This window comes from Prunus avium, chromosome 1 (genome assembly GCF_965620075.1).
Source record: "Prunus avium chromosome 1, drPruAviu1.hap1.1, whole genome shotgun sequence".
In the NCBI taxonomy this organism is placed as follows: Eukaryota; Viridiplantae; Streptophyta; class Magnoliopsida; order Rosales; family Rosaceae; genus Prunus; species Prunus avium.
Genome location: NC_142284.1, coordinates 32,818,297 through 32,836,533, shown reverse-complemented (window position 1 = coordinate 32,836,533; position 18,237 = coordinate 32,818,297).

The window sequence follows — 18,237 nt, the reverse complement described above, 5'->3', positions numbered from 1 at the left end:
TCAGTAGGTGTGAGAAATTGGACAATTCAAGTTCAACGGCAGTTCGTTCCTAATTGGAGTGGTTGGTGTATTCCATACTTCTAGCGATTGGATTTCACTCAAAACTCACCAAATGACTCCTCCCACCATATTATGATGTTGCCCAAGTTTTGGGCTCGATCCGAAATCAATAGGTGTGCGAAATTGGACAATTCAAGTTCAACGGCAGTTCGTTCCTAATTGGAGTGGTTGGTGTATTCCATACTTCTAGCGATTGGATTTCACTCAAAACTCACCAAATGACTCCTCCCACCATATTATGATGTTGCCCAAGATTTGGGCTCGATCCGAAATCAATAGGTGTTCCAAATTGGACAATTCAAGTTCAACGGCAGTTCGTTCCTAATTGGAGTGGTTGGTGTATTCCATACTTCTAGCGATTGGATTTCACTCAAAACTAACCAAATGTCTCCTCCCACCATATTATTATGTTGCCCAAGTTTTGGGCTCGATCCGAAATCAATAGGTGTGAGAAATTGGACAATTCAAGTTCAACGGCAGTTGGTTCCTAATTGGAGTGGTTGGTGTATTCCATACTTCTAGCGATTGGATTTCACTCAAAACTCACCAAATGACTCCTCCCACCATATTATGATGTTGCCCAAGTTTTGGGCTCAATCCGAAATCAATCGGTGTTCCAAATTGGACAATTCAAGTTCAACGGCAGTTCGTTCCTAATTGGAGTGGTTGGTGTATTCCATACTTCTAGCGATTGGATTTCACTCAAAACTCACCAAATGACTCCTCCCACCATATTATGGTGTTGCCCAAGTTTTGGGCTCGATCCGAAATCAATACGTGTGAGAAATTGGTCAATTCAATTTGGAGGGCAGTTCGTTCCTAATTGGAGTGGTTGGTGTATTCCATACTTCTAGCGATTGGATTTCACTGAAAACTCACCAAATGACTCCTCCCACCATATTATGATGTTGCCCAAGTTTTGGGCTCGATCCGAAATCAATAGGTGTTCCAAATTGGACAATTCAAGTTCAACGGCAGTTCGTTCCTAATTGGAGTGCTTGGTGTATTCCATACTTCTAGCGTTTCAATTTCACTCAAAACTCAACAAATGACTCCTCCCACCATATTATGATGTTGCCCAAGTTTTGGGCTCGATCCGAAATCAATAGGTGTTCCAAATTGGACAATTCATGTTCAACGGCAGTTCGTTCCTAATTGGAGTGCTTGGTGTATTCCATACTTCTAGCGTTTCAATTTCACTCAAAACTCACCAAATGACTCCTCCCACCATATTATGTTGTTGCCCAAGTTTTGGGCTCGATCCGAAATCAGTAGGTGTGAGAAATTGGACAATTCAAGTTCAACGGCAGTTCGTTCCTAATTGGAGTGGTTGGTGTATTCCATACTTCTAGCGATTGGATTTCACTCAAAACTCACCAAATGACTCCTCCCTCCATATTATGATGTTGCCCAAGTTTTGGGCTCGATCCGAAATCAATAGGTGTGCGAAATTGGACAATTCAAGTTCAACGGCAGTTCGTTCCTAATTGGAGTGGTTGGTGTATTCCATAGTTCTAGCGATTGGATTTCACTCAAAACTCACCAAATGACTCCTCCCACCATATTATGATGTTGCCCAAGATTTGGGCTCGATCCGAAATCAATAGGTGTTCCAAATTGGACAATTCAAGTTCAACGGCAGTTCGTTCCTAATTGGAGTGGTTGGTGTATTCCATACTTCTAGCGATTGGATTTCACTCAAAACTAACCAAATGTCTCCTCCCACCATATTATTATGTTGCCCAAGTTTTGGGCTCGATCCGAAATCAATAGGTGTGAGAAATTGGACAATTCAAGTTCAACGGCAGTTGGTTCCTAATTGGAGTGGTTGGTGTATTCCATACTTCTAGCGATTGGATTTCACTCAAAACTCACCAAATGACTCCTCCCACCATATTATGATGTTGCCCAAGTTTTGGGCTCAATCCGAAATCAATAGGTGTTCCAAATTGGACAATTCAAGTTCAACGGCAGTTCGTTCCTAATTGGAGTGGTTGGTGTATTCCATACTTCTAGCGATTGGATTTCACTCAAAACTCACCAAATGACTCCTCCCACCATATTATGATGTTGCCCAAGTTTTTGGCTCGATCCGAAATCAATAGGGGTGCGAAATTGGACAATTCAAGTTCAACGGCAGTTCGTTCCTAATTGGAGTGGTTGGTGTATTCCATACTTCTAGCGATTGGATTTCACTCAAAACTCACCAAATGACTCCTCCCACCATATTATGATGTTGCCCAAGTTTTGGGCTCGATCCGAAATCAATAGGTGTTCGAAATTGGACAATTCAAGTTCAACGGCAGTTCGTTCCTAATTGGAGTGATTGGTGTATTCCATACTTCTAGCGTTTGGATTTCACTCAAAACTCACCAAATGACTCCTCCCACCATATTATGATGTTGCCCAAGTTTTGGGATCGATCCGAAATCAATAGTTGTGAGAAATTGGTCAATTCAATTTCAACGGCATTTCGTTCCTAATTGAAGTGGTTGGTGTATTCCATAGTTCTAGCGATTGGATTTCACTCAAAACTCACCAAATGACTCCTCCCACCATATTATGATGTTGCCCAAGATTTGGGCTCGATCCGAAATCAATAGGTGTTCCAAATTGGACAATTCAAGTTCAACGGCAGTTCGTTCCTAATTGGAGTGGTTGGTGTATTCCATACTTCTAGCGATTGGATTTCACTCAAAACTAACCAAATGTCTCCTCCCACCATATTATTATGTTGCCCAAGTTTTGGGCTCGATCCGAAATCAATAGGTGTGAGAAATTGGACAATTCAAGTTCAACGGCAGTTGGTTCCTAATTGGAGTGGTTGGTGTATTCCATACTTCTAGCGATTGGATTTCACTCAAAACTCACCAAATGACTCCTCCCACCATATTATGATGTTGCCCAAGTTTTGGGCTCAATCCGAAATCAATAGGTGTTCCAAATTGGACAATTCAAGTTCAACGGCAGTTCGTTCCTAATTGGAGTGGTTGGTGTATTCCATACTTCTAGCGATTGGATTTCACTCAAAACTCACCAAATGACTCCTCCCACCATATTATGATGTTGCCCAAGTTTTTGGCTCGATCCGAAATCAATAGGGGTGCGAAATTGGACAATTCAAGTTCAACGGCAGTTCGTTCCTAATTGGAGTGGTTGGTGTATTCCATACTTCTAGCGATTGGATTTCACTCAAAACTCACCAAATGACTCCTCCCACCATATTATGATGTTGCCCAAGTTTTGGGCTCGATCCGAAATCAATAGGTGTTCGAAATTGGACAATTCAAGTTCAACGGCAGTTCGTTCCTAATTGGAGTGATTGGTGTATTCCATACTTCTAGCGTTTGGATTTCACTCAAAACTCACCAAATGACTCCTCCCACCATATTATGATGTTGCCCAAGTTTTGGGATCGATCCGAAATCAATAGTTGTGAGAAATTGGTCAATTCAATTTCAACGGCATTTCGTTCCTAATTGAAGTGGTTGGTGTATTCCATAGTTCTAGCGATTGGATTTCACTCAAAACTCACCAAATGACTCCTCCCACCATATTATGATGTTGCCCAAGATTTGGGCTCGATCCGAAATCAATAGGTGTTCCAAATTGGACAATTCAAGTTCAACGGCAGTTCGTTCCTAATTGGAGTGGTTGGTGTATTCCATACTTCTAGCGATTGGATTTCACTCAAAACTAACCAAATGTCTCCTCCCACCATATTATTATGTTGCCCAAGTTTTGGGCTCGATCCGAAATCAATAGGTGTTCCAAATTGGACAATTCAAGTTCAACGGCAGTTCGTTCCTATTTGGAGTGGTTGGTGTATTCCAAACTTCTAGCAATTGGATTTCACTCAAAACTCACCAAATGACTCCTCCCACCATATTATGATGTTGCCCAAGTTTTTGGCTCGATCCGAAATCAATAGGGGTGCGAAATTGGACAATTCAAGTTCAACGGCAGTTCGTTCCTAATTGGAGTGGTTGGTGTATTCCATACTTCTAGCGATTGGATTTCACTCAAAACTCACCAAATGACTCCTCCCACCATATTATGATGTTGCCCAAGTTTTGGGCTCGATCCGAAATCAATAGGTGTTCGAAATTGGACAATTCAAGTTCAACGGCAGTTCGTTCCTAATTGGAGTGATTGGTGTATTCCATACTTCTAGCGTTTGGATTTCACTCAAAACTCACCAAATGACTCCTCCCACCATATTATGATGTTGCCCAAGTTTTGGGATCGATCCGAAATCAATAGTTGTGAGAAATTGGTCAATTCAATTTCAACGGCATTTCGTTCCTAATTGAAGTGGTTGGTGTATTCCATACTTCTAGCGATTGGATTTCACTCAAAACTCACCAAATGACTCCTCCCACCATATTATGTTGTTGCCCAAGTTTTGGGCTCGATCCGAAATCAATAGGTGTTCCAAATTGGACAATTCAAGTTCAACGGCAGTTCGTTCCTACTTGGAGTGGTTGGTGTATTCCATACTTCTAGCGATTGGATTTCACTCAAAACTCACCAAATGACTCCTCCCATCATATTATGATGTTGCCCAGGTTTTGGGCTCGATCCGAAATCAGTAGGTGTTCCAAATTGGGCAATTCAAGTTCAACGGCAGTTCGTTCCTAATTGGAGTGGTTGGTGTATTCCATACTTCTAGCGATTGGATTTCACTCAAAACTCACTAAATGACTCCTCCCATCATATTATGATGTTGCCCAAGTTTTGGGCTCGATCCGAAATCAATAGGTGTTCCAAATTGTACAATTCAAGTTCAACGGCAGTTCGTTCCTAATTGGAGTGGTTGGTGTATTCCATACTTCTAGCGATTGGATTTCACTCAAAACTCACCAAATGAGTCCTCCCACCATATTATGATGTTGCACAAGTTTTGGGCTCGATCCGAAATCAATAGGTGTGCAAAATTGGACAATTCAAGTTCAACGGCAGTTCGTTCCTAATTGGAGTGGTTGGTGTATTCCATACTTCTAGCGATTGGATTTCATTCAAAACTCACCAAATGACTCCTCCCACCATATTATGATGTTGCCCAAGTTTTGGGCTCGATCCGAAATCAATAGGTGTTCGAAATTGGACAATTCAAGTTCAACGGCAGTTCGTTCCTAATTGGAGTGGTTGGTGTATTCCATACTTCTAGCGATTGGATTTCACTCAAAACTAACCAAATGACTCCTCCCACCATATTATTATGTTGCCCAAGTTTTGGGCTCGATCCGAAATCAATAGGTGTGAGAAATTGGACAATTCAAGTTCAACGGCAGTTGGTTCCTAATTGGAGTGGTTGGTGTATTCCATACTTCTAGCGATTGGATTTCACTCAAAACGCACCAATTGACTCCTCCCACCATATTATGATGTTGCCCAAGTTTTGGGCTCGATCTGAAATCAATAGGTGTGAGAAATTGGACAATTCAAGTTCAACGGCAGTTCGTTCCTAATTGGAGTGGTTGGTGTATTCCATACTTCTAGCGATTGGATTTCACTCGAAACTCACCAAATGACTCCTCCCACCATATTATGATGTTGCCCAAGTTTTGGGCTCGATCCGAAATCAATAGGTGTGAGAAATTGGTCAATTCAAGTTCAACGGCAGTTCGTTCCTAATTGGAGTGGTTGGTGTATTCCATACTTCTAGCGATTGGATTTCACTCAAAACTAACCAAATGTCTCCTCCCACCATATTATTATGTTGCCCAAGTTTTGGGCTCGATCCGAAATCAATAGGTGTGAGAAATTGGACAATTCAAGTTCAACGGGAGTTGGTTCCTAATTGGAGTGGTTGGTGTATTCCATACTTCTAGCGATTGGATTTCACTCAAAACTCACCAAATGACTCCTCCCACCATATTATGATGTTGCCCAAGTTTTGGGCTCGATCCGAAATCAATTGGTTTTCCAAATTGGACAATTCAAGTTCAAGGACAGTTCGTTCCTAATTGGAGTGGTTGGTGTATTCCAAACTTCTAGCGATTGGATTTCACTCAAAACGCACCAAATGAATCCTCCCACCATATTATGACGTCGCCCATGTTTTGGGCTCGATCCGAAATCAATAGGTGTGAGAAATTGGACAATTCAAGTTCAATGGCAGTTCGTTCCTATTTGGAGTGGTTGGTGTATTCCAAACTTCTAGCGATTGGATTTCACTCAAAACTCACCAAATGACTCCTCCCACCATATTATGATGTTGCCCAAGTTTTTGGCTCGATCCGAAATCAATAGGTGTGCGAAATTGGACAATTCAAGTTCAACGGCAGTTCGTTCCTAATTGGAGTGGTTGGTGTATTCCATACTTCTAGCGATTGGATTTCACTCAAAACTCACCAAATGACTCCTCCCACCATATTATGATGTTGCCCAAGTTTTTGGCTCGATCCGAAATCAATAGGTGTGCAAAATTGGACAATTCAAGTTCAACGGCAGTTCGTTCCTAATTGGAGTGGTTGGTGTATTCCATACTTCTAGCGATTGGATTTCACTCAAAACTCACCAAATGACTCCTCCCACCATATTATGATGTTGCCCAAGTTTTGGGCTCGATCCGAAATCAATAGGTGTTCGAAATTGGACAATTCAAGTTCAACGGCAGTTCGTTCCTAATTGGAGTGGTTGGTGTATTCCATACTTCTAGCGTTTGGATTTCACTCAAAACTCACCAAATGACTCCTCCCACCATATTAAGATGTTGCCCAAGTTTTGGGCTCGATCCGAAATCAATAGGTGTTCCAAATTGGACAATTCAAGTTCAACGGCAGTTCGTTCCTAATGGGAGTGGTTGGTGTATTCCATACTTCTAGCGATTGGATTTCACTCAAAACTCACCAAATGACTCCTCCCACCATATTATGCTGTCGCCCAAGTTTTCGGCTCGATCCGAAATCAATAGGTGTTCGAAATTGGACAATTCAAGTTCAACGGCAGTTCTTTCCTAATTGGAGTGGTTGGTGTATTCCATACTTCTAGCGATTGGATTTCACTCAAAACTCACCAAATGACTCCTCCCACCATATTATGATGTTGCCCAAGTTTTCGGCTCAATCCGAAATCAATAGGTGTGAGAAATTGGTCAATTCAATTTCAACAGCATTTCGTTCCTAATTGGAGTGGTTGGTGTATTCCATACTTCTAGCGATTGGATTTCACTCAAAACTAACCGAACGACTCCTCCCACCATATTATGATGTTGCCCAAGTTTTGGGCTCGAGCCGAAATCAATAGGTGTGAGAAATTGGACAATTCAAGTTCAACGGCAGTTCGTTCCTAATTGGAGTGGTTGGTGTATTCCATACTTCTAGCGATTGAATTTCACTCAAAACTAACCGAACGACTCCTCCCACCATATTATGATGTTGCCCAAGTTTTGGGCTCGAGCCGAAATCAATAGGTGTGAGAAATTGGACAATTCAAGTTCAACGGCAGTTCGTTCCTAATTGGAGTGGTTGGTGTATTCCACACTTCTAATGATTTGATTTCACTCAAAACTCACCAAATGACTCCTCCCACCATATTATGATGTTGCCCTAGATTTGGGCTCGATTCGAAATCAATAGGTGTTCCAAATTGGACAATTCAAGTTCAACGGCAGTTCGTTCCTAGTTGGAGTGGTTGGTGTTTTCCATACTTCCAGCGATTGGATTTCACTCAAAACTAACCAAATGACTCCTCCCACCATATTATGATGTTGCCCAAGTTTTGGGCTCGAGCCGAAATCAATAGGTGTGAGAAATTGGACAATTCAAGTTCAACGGCAGTTCGTTCCTAATTGGAGTGGTTGGTGTATTCCATACTTCTAGCGATTGGATTTCACTCAAAACTCACCAAATCACTCCTCCCACCATATTGTGATGTTGCCCAAGTTTTGGTCTCGATCCGAAATCAATAGGTGTTCCAAATTGGACAATTGAAGTTCAACGGTAGTTCATTCCTAATTGGAGTGGTTGGTGTATTCCATACTTCTAGCGATTGGATTTCACTCAAAACTCACCAAATGACTCCTCCCACCATATTATGATGTTGCCCAAGTTTTGGGCTCGATCCGAAATCAATAGTTGTTCCAATTTGGACAATTCAAGTTCAACGGCAGTTCGTTGCTAATTGGAGTGGTTGGTGTATTCCATACTTCTAGCGATTGGATTTCACTCAAAACTAACCGAACGACTCCTCCCACCATATTATGATGTTGCCCAAGTTTTGGGCTCGAGCAAAAATCAATAGGTGTGAGAAATTGGACAATTCAAGTTCAACGGCAGTTCGTTCCTAATTGGAGTGGTTGGTGTATTCCATACTTCTAGCGATTGGATTTCACTCAAAACTCACCAAATGACTCCTCCCACCATATTATGATGTTGCCCAAGTTTCGGGCTCGATCCGAAATCAATAGGTGTGAGAAATTGGACAATTCAAGTTCAACGGCAGTTCGTTCCTAATTGGAGTGGTTGCTGTATTTCATATTTCTAGCGATTGGATTTCACTCAAAACTCACCAAATGACTCCACCCACCATCTTATGATGTTGCCCAAGTTTTGGGCTCGATCAGAATTCAATAGGTGTGAGAAATTGGTCAATTCATTTCCAACGACAGTTCTTTCCTAATTGGAGTGGTTGGTGTATTCCGTACTTCTAGTTACTGGATTTCACTCAAAACTCACCAAATGACTCCTCCCACCAGATTATGATGTTGCCCAAGTTTTGGGCTCGATCCGAAATCAATAGGTGTGAGAAATTGGACAATTCAAGTTCAACGGCAGTTCGTTCCTAATTGGAGTGGTTGGTGTATTCCATACTTCTAGCGATTGGATTTCACTCAAAACTCACCAAATGACTCCTCAAACCATCATATGATGTTGCCCAAGGTTTGGGCTCGATCCGAAATCAATAGGTGTTCCAAATTGGACAATTCAAGTTCAACGGCAGTTCGTTCCTAATTGGAGTGGTTGGTGTATTCCATACTTCTAGCGATTGGATTTCACTCAAAACTCACCAAATGACTCCTCCCACCATATTATGTTGTTGCCCAAGTTTTGGGCTCGATCCGAAATCAATAGGTGTGAGAAATTGGACAATTCAAGTTCAACGGCAGTTCGTTTCAAATTGGAGTAGTTGGTGTATTCCATACTTCTAGCGATTGGATTTCACTCAAAACTCACCAAATGACACCTCCCACCATATTATGATGTTGCCCAAGTTTGGTGCTCGATCCGAAATCAATAGGTGTGAGAAATTGGACAATTCAAGTTCAACGGCAGTTCGTTCCTAATTCGAGTGGTTGGTGTATTCCGTACTTCTAGCGATTGTATTTCACTCAAAACTCACCAAATGACTCCTCCCACCATATTATGATGTTGCCCAAGTTTTGGGCTCGATCCGAAATCAATAAGTGTGAGAAATTGGACAATTCAAGTTCAACGGCAGTTCGTTCCTAATTGGAGTGGTTGGTGTATTCCATACTTCTAGCGATTGGATTTCACTCAAAACTCACCAAATGACTCCTCCCACCATATTATGTTGTTGCCCAAGTTTTGGGCTCGATCCGAAATCAATAGGTGTGAGAAATTGGACAATTCAAGTTCAACGGCAGTTCGTTTCAAATTGGAGTGGTTGGTGTATTCCATACTTCTAGCGATTGGATTTCACTCAAAACTCACCAAATGACACCTCCCACCATATTATGATGTTGCCCAAGTTTGGTGCTCGATCCGAAATCAATAGGTGTGAGAAATTGGGCAATTCAAGTTCAATGGCAGTTCGTTCCTAATTCGAGTGGTTGGTGTATTCCGTACTTCTAGCGATTGTATTTCACTCAAAACTCACCAAATGACTCCTCCCACCATATTATGATGTTGCCCAAGTTTTGGGCTCGATCCGAAATCAATTGGTGTGAGAAATTGGACAATTCAAGTTCAACGGCAGTTCGTTCCTAATTGGAGTGGTTGGTGTATTCCATACTTCTAGCGATTGGATTTCACTCAAAACTCACCAAATGACTCCTCCCACCATATTATGATGTTGCCCAAGTTTTGGGCTCGAGCCGAAATCAATTGGTGTGAGAAATTGGACAATTCAAGTTCAACGGCAGTTCGTTCCTAATTGGAGTGGTTGGTGTATTCCATACTTCTAGCTATTGGATTTCACTCAAAACTCACCAAATGACTCATCCCACCATATTATGATGTTGCCCAAGTTTGGGGCTCGATCCGAAATCAATAGGTGTGAGAAATTGGACAATTCAAGTTCAACGGCAGTTCGTTCCTAATTGGAGTGGTTGGTGTATTCCATACTTCTAGCGATTGAATTTCACTCAAAACTCACCAAATGACTCCTCCCACCATATTATGCTGTTGCCCAAGTTTTGGTCTTGTTCCGAAATCAATAGGTGTGAGAAATTGGACAATTCAAGTTCAACGGCAGTTCGTTCCTAATTGGAGTGGTTGGTGTATTCCATACTTCTAGCGATTGGATTTCACTCAAAACTCACCAAATGACACCTCCCACCATATTATGATGTTGCCCAAGTTTTGGGCTCGATCCGAAATCAATAGGTGTGAGAAATTGGACAATTCAAGTTCAATGGCAGTTCGTTCCTAATTGGAGTGGTTGGTGTATTCCATACTTCTAGCGATTGGATTTCACTCAAAACTCACCAAATGACTCCTCCCACCATCATATGATGTTGCCCAAGGTTTGGGCTCGATCCGAAATCAATAGGTGTTCCAAATTGGACAATTCAAGTTCAACGGCAGTTCGTTCCTAATTGGAGTGGTTGGTGTATTCCATACTTCTAGCTATTGGATTTCACTCAAAACTCACCAAATGACTCCTCCCACCATCACATGATGTTGCCCAAGGTTTGGGCTCGATCCGAAATCAATAGGTGTTCCAAATTGGACAATTCAAGTTCAACGGCAGTTCGTTCCTAATTGGAGTGGTTGGTGTATTCCATACTTCTAGCTATTGCATTTCACTCAAAACTCACCAAGTGACTCCTCCCACCATATTATGATGTTGCCCAAGTTTCGGGCTCGATCCGAAATCAATAGGTGTGAGAAATTGGACAATTCAAGTTCAACGGCAGTTCGTTCCTAATTGGAGTGGTTGCTGTATTCCATATTTCTAGCGATTGGATTTCACTCAAAACTCACCAAATGACTCCTCCCACCATATTATGATGTTGCCCAAGTTTTGGGCTCGATCCGAAATGAATAGGTGTTCAAAATTGGAAAACTCAAGTATAACGGCAGTTCGTTCCTAACTGGAGTGGTTGGTGTATTCCATACTTCTAGCGATTGGATTTCACTCAAAACTCACCAAATGACTCCTCCCACCATCATATGATGTTGCCCAAGGTTTGGGCTCGATCCGAAATCAATAGGTGTTCCAAATTGGACAATTCAAGTTCAACGGCAGTTCGTTCCTAATTGGAGTGGTTGGTGTATTCCATACTTCTAGCTATTGGATTTCACTCAAAACTCACCAAATGACTCCTCCCACCATCACATGATGTTGCCCAAGGTTTGGGCTCGATCCGAAATCAATAGGTGTTCCAAATTGGACAATTCAAGTTCAACGGCAGTTCGTTCCTAATTGGAGTGGTTGGTGTATTCCATACTTCTAGCTATTGCATTTCACTCAAAACTCACCAAGTGACTCCTCCCACCATATTATGATGTTGCCCAAGTTTCGGGCTCGATCCGAAATCAATAGGTGTGAGAAATTGGACAATTCAAGTTCAACGGCAGTTCGTTCCTAATTGGAGTGGTTGCTGTATTCCATATTTCTAGCGATTGGATTTCACTCAAAACTCACCAAATGACTCCTCCCACCATCTTATGATGTTGCCCAAGTTTTGGGCTCGATCAGAATTCAATAGGTGTGACAAATTGGTCAATTCATTTCCAACGACAGTTCTTTCCTAATTGGAGTGGTTGGTGTATTCCGTACTTCTAGCGACTGGATTTCACTCAAAACTCACCAAATGACTCCTCCCACCAGATTATGATGTTGCCCAAGTTTTGGGCTCGATCCGAAATCAATAGGTGTGAGAAATTGGACAATTCAAGTTCAACGGCAGTTCGTTCCTAATTGGAGTGGTTGGTGTATTCCATACTTCTAGCGATTGGATTTCACTCAAAACTCACCAAATGACTCCTCCCACCATATTATGATGTTGCCCAAGTTTTGGGCTTGATCCGAAATCAATAGGTGTGAGAAATTGGACAATTCAAGTTCAACGGCAGTTCGTTCCTAATTGGAGTTGTTGGTGTATTCCATACTTCTAGAGATCGGATTTCACTCAAAACTCACCAAATGACTCCTGCCACCATCATATGTTGGTGCCCAAGGTTTGGGCTCGATCCGAAATCAATAGGTGTTCCAAATTGGACAATTCAAGTTCAATGGCAGTTCGTTCCTAATTGGAGTGGTTGGTGTATTCCATACTTCTAGGGATTGGATTTCACTCAAAACTCACCAAATGACTCCTCCCACCATATTATGATGTTGCCCAAGTTTTGGGCTCGATCCGAAATGAATAGGTGTTCAAAATTGGAAAACTCAAGTATAACGGCAGTTCGTTCCTAACTGGAGTGGTTGGTGTATTCCATACTTCTAGCGATTGGATTTCACTCAAAACTCACCAAATGACACCTCCCACCATCTTATGATGTTGCCCAAGTTTTGGGCTCGATCAGAATTCAATAGGTGTGAGAAATTGCTCAATTCATTTCCAACGACAGTTCTTTCCTAATTGGAGTGGTTGGTGTATTCCATACTTCTAGCGATTGGATTTCACTTAAAACTCACCAAATGACTCCTCCCACCATAATATGATGTTGCCCAAGTTTGGTGCTCGATCCGAAATCAATAGGAGTGAGAAATTGGACAATTCAAGTTCAACGGCAGTTCGTTCCTAATTGGAGTGGTTGGTGTATTCCATACTTCTAGCGATTGGATTTCACTCAAAACTCACCAAATGACTCCTCCCACCATATTATGATGTTGCCCAAGTTTTGGGCTCGATCCGAAATCAATAGGTGTTCCAAATTGGAAAACTCAAGTATAACGGCAGTTCGTTCCTAACTGGAGCGGTTGGTGTATTCCACACTTCTAGCGATTGGATTTCACTCAAAACTCACCAAATTACTACTCCCACCATATTATGATGTCGCCCAACTTTTGGGCTCGATCCGAAATCAATAGGTGTCAGAAATTGGTCAATTCAATTTCAACGAAAGTTCGTTCCTAATTGGAGTGGTTGGTGTATTCCATACATCTAGCGATTGGATTTCACTCATAACTCACCAAATGACTCCTCCCACCATATTATGATGTTGCCCAAGTTTTGGGCTCGATCCGAAATCAATAGGTGTGAGAAATTGAACAATTCAAGTTCAACGGCCGTTCATTCCTAATTGGAGTGGTTGGTGTATACCGTACTTCTAGCGATTGGATTTCACTCAAAACTCACCAAATGACTCCTCCCACCATATTATGATGTTGCCCAAGTTTTGGGATCGATCCGAAATCAATAGGTGTGAGAAATTGGTCAATTAATTTTCAACGAAAGTTGGTTCCTGGATGGAGTGGTTGGTGTATTCCATACATCTAGCGATTGGATTTCACTCAAAACTCACCAAATGACTCCTCCCACTATATTATGATGTTGCCCAAGTTTTAGGCTCGATCCGAAATCAATAGGTGTGAGAAATTGGTCAATTCAATTTCAACGAAAGTTCGTTCCTAATAGGAGTGGTTGGTGTATTCCACACTTCTAGCGATTGGATTTCACTCAAAACTCACCAAATGACTCCTCCCACCACATTATGATGTTGCCCAAGATTTGGGCTCGATCCGAAATCAATAGGTGTTCCAAATTGGACAATTCAAGTTCAACGGCAGTTCGTTCCTAATTGGAGTGGTTGGTGTATTCCATACTTCTAGCGATTGAATTTCACTCAAAACTCACCAAATGACTCCTCCCACCATATTATGATGTTGCCCAAGTTTTGGGCTCGATCCGAAATCAATAGGTGTTCCAAATTGGAAAACTCAAGTGTAACGGCAGTTCGTTCCTAACTGGAGCGGCTGGTGTATTCCATACTTCTAGCGATTGGATTTCACTCAAAACTCACCAAATGACTCCTCCCACCATATTATGATGTTGCCCAAGTTTTGGGCTCGATCCGAAATCAATAGGTGTTCCAAATTGGAAAACTCAAGTATAACGGCAGTTCGTTCCTAACTGGAGCGGTTGGTGTATTCCACACTTCTAGCGATTGGATTTCACTCAAAACTCACCAAATTACTACTCCCACCATATTATGATGTCGCCCAACTTTTGGGCTCGATCCGAAATCAATAGGTGTCAGAAATTGGTCAATTCAATTTCAACGAAAGTTCGTTCCTAATTGGAGTGGTTGGTGTATTCCATACATCTAGCGATTGGATTTCACTCATAACTCACCAAATGACTCCTCCCACCATATTATGATGTTGCCCAAGTTTTGGGCTCGATCCGAAATCAATAGGTGTGAGAAATTGAACAATTCAAGTTCAACGGCCGTTCATTCCTAATTGGAGTGGTTGGTGTATACCGTACTTCTAGCGATTGGATTTCACTCAAAACTCACCAAATGACTCCTCCCACCATATTATGATGTTGCCCAAGTTTTGGGATCGATCCGAAATCAATAGGTGTGAGAAATTGGTCAATTAATTTTCAACGAAAGTTGGTTCCTGGATGGAGTGGTTGGTGTATTCCATACATCTAGCGATTGGATTTCACTCAAAACTCACCAAATGACTCCTCCCACTATATTATGATGTTGCCCAAGTTTTAGGCTCGATCCGAAATCAATAGGTGTGAGAAATTGGTCAATTCAATTTCAACGAAAGTTCGTTCCTAATAGGAGTGGTTGGTGTATTCCACACTTCTAGCGATTGGATTTCACTCAAAACTCACCAAATGACTCCTCCCACCACATTATGATGTTGCCCAAGATTTGGGCTCGATCCGAAATCAATAGGTGTTCCAAATTGGACAATTCAAGTTCAACGGCAGTTCGTTCCTAATTGGAGTGGTTGGTGTATTCCATACTTCTAGCGATTGAATTTCACTCAAAACTCACCAAATGACTCCTCCCACCATATTATGATGTTGCCCAAGTTTTGGGCTCGATCCGAAATCAATAGGTGTTCCAAATTGGAAAACTCAAGTGTAACGGCAGTTCGTTCCTAACTGGAGCGGCTGGTGTATTCCATACTTCTAGCGATTGGATTTCACTCAAAACTCACCAAATGACTCCTCCCACCATATTATGATGTTGCCCAAGTTTTGGGCTTGATCCGAAATCAGTAGCTGTTCCACATTGGACAATTCAAGTTCAACGGCAGTTCGTTCCTAACTGGAGTGGTTGGTGTATTCCATACTTCTAGCGGTTGGATTTTATTCAAAACTCACCAAATGACTCCCCACACCATATTATGATGTTGCCCAAGTTTAGGGCTCGATCCGAAATCAATAGGTGTGAGAAATTGGTCAATTCAATTTGAACGACAGTTTGTTCACAATTGGAGTGGTCGGTGTATTCCATACATCTAGCGATTGGATTTCACTCATAACTCACCAAATGACTCCTCCCACCATATTATGATGTTGCCCAAGTTTTGGGCTCGATCCGAAATCAATAGGTGTGAGATATTGGTCAATTCAATTTCAACGAAAGTTCGTTCCTAATAGGAGTGGTTGGTGTATTCCACACTTCTAGCGATTGGATTTCACTCAAAACTCACCAAATGACTCCTCCCACCATATTATGATGTTGCCCAAGTTTTGGGCTCGATCCGAAATCAATAGGTGTTCCAAATTGGACAATTCAAGTTCAACGGCAGTTCGTTCCTAATTGGAGTGGTTGGTGTATTCCATACTTCTAACGATTGGATTTCACTCAAAACTCACCAAATGACTCCTCCCACCATATTATGATGTTGCCCAAGTTTTGGGCTCGATCCGAAATCAATAGGTGTTCCAAATTGGAAAACTCAAGTATAACGGCACTTCGTTCCTAACTGGAGCGGTTGGTGTATTCCATACTTCTAGCGATTGGATTTCACTCAAAACTCACCAAATGACTCCTCCCACCATATTATGATGTTGCCCAAGTTTTGGGCTTGATCCGAAATCAGTAGGTGTTCCACATTGGACAATTCAAGTTCAACGGCAGTTCGTTCCTAACTGGAGTGGTTGGTGTATTCCATACTTCTAGCGATTGGATTTTACTCAAAACTCACCAAATGACTCCCCACACCATATTATGATGTTGCCCAAGTTTAGGGCTCGATCCGAAATCAATAGGTGTGAGAAATTGGTCAATTCAATTTCAACGACAGTTTGTTCACAATTGGAGTGGTTGGTGTATTCCATACATCTAGCGATTGGATTTCACTCATAACTCACCAAATGACTCCTCCCACCATATTATGATGTTGCCCAAGTTTTGGGCTCGATCCGAAATCAATAGGTGTGAGAAATTGGTCAATTCAATTTCAACGAAAGTTCGTTCCTAATAGGAGTGGTTGGTGTATTCCACACTTCTAGCGATTGGATTTCACTCAAAACTCACCAAATGACTCCTCCCACCATATTATGATGTTGCCCAAGTTTTGGGCTCGATCCGAAATCAATAGGTGTTCCAAATTGGACAATTCAAGTTCAACGGCAGTTCGTTCCTAATTGGAGTGGTTGGTGTATTCCATACTTCTAGCGATTGGATTTCACTCAAAACTCACCAAATGACTCCTCCCACCATATTATGATGTTGCCCAAGTTTTGGGCTCGATCCGAAATCAATAGGTGTTCCAAATTGGAAAACTCAAGTATAACGGCACTTCGTTCCTAACTGGAGCGGTTGGTGTATTCCATACTTCTAGCGATTGGATTTCACTCAAAACTCACCAAATGACTCCTCCCACCATATTATGATGTTGCCCAAGTTTAGGGCTCGATCCGAAATCAATAGGTGTGAGAAATTGGTCAATTCAATTTCAACGACAGTTTGTTCACAATTGGAGTGGTTGGTGTATTCCATACATCTAGCGATTGGATTTCACTCATAACTCACCAAATGACTCCTCCCACCATATTATGATGTTGCCCAAGTTTTGGGCTCGATCCGAAATCAATAGTTGTGAGAAATTGAACAATTCAAGTTCAACTGCAGTTCATTCCTAATTGGAGTGGTTGGTGTATTCCGTACTTCTAGCGATTGGATTTCACTCAAAACTCACCAAATGACTCCCCCCACCATATTATGTTGTTGCCCAAGTTTTGGGCTTGATCCGAAATCAATAGGTGTTCCAAATTGGACAATTCAAGTTCAACGGAACTTCGTTCCTAACTGGAGTGGTTGGTGTATTCCATACTTCTAGCGATTGGATTTTACTCAAAACTCTCCAAATGACTCCCCACACCATATTATGATGTTGCCCAAGTTTTGGGCTCGATCCGAAATCAGTAGGTGTGAGAAATTGAACAATTCAAGTTCAACTGCAGTTCATTCCTAATTGGAGTGGTTGGTGTATTCCGTACTTCTAGCGATTGGATTTCACTCAAAACTCACCAAATGACTCCCCCCACCATATTATGATGTTGCCCAAGTTTTGGGCTCGATCCGAAATCAATAGGTATTCCAAATTGGAAAATTCAAGTATAACGGCAGTTCGTTCCTAACTGGAGCGGTTGGTGTATTCCACACTTCTAGCGATTGGATTTCACTCAAAACTCACCAAATGACTACTCCCACCATATTATGATGTCGCCCAACTTTTGGGCTCGATCCGAAAGCAATAGGTGTGAGAAATTGGTCAATTCAATTTCAACGAAAGTTCGTTCCTAATTGGAGTGGTTGGTGTATTCCATACTTCTAGCGATTGGATTTCACTCAAAACTCACCAAATGACTCCTCCCACCATATTATGATGTTGCCCAAGTTTTGGGCTCGATCCGAAATCAATAGGTGTTCCAAATTGGAAAACTCTAGTATAACGGCAGTTCGTTCCTAAATGGAGTGGTTGGTGTATTCCATACTTCTAGCGATTGGATTTCACTCAAAACTCACCAAATGACTCCTCCCACCATATTATGATGTTGCC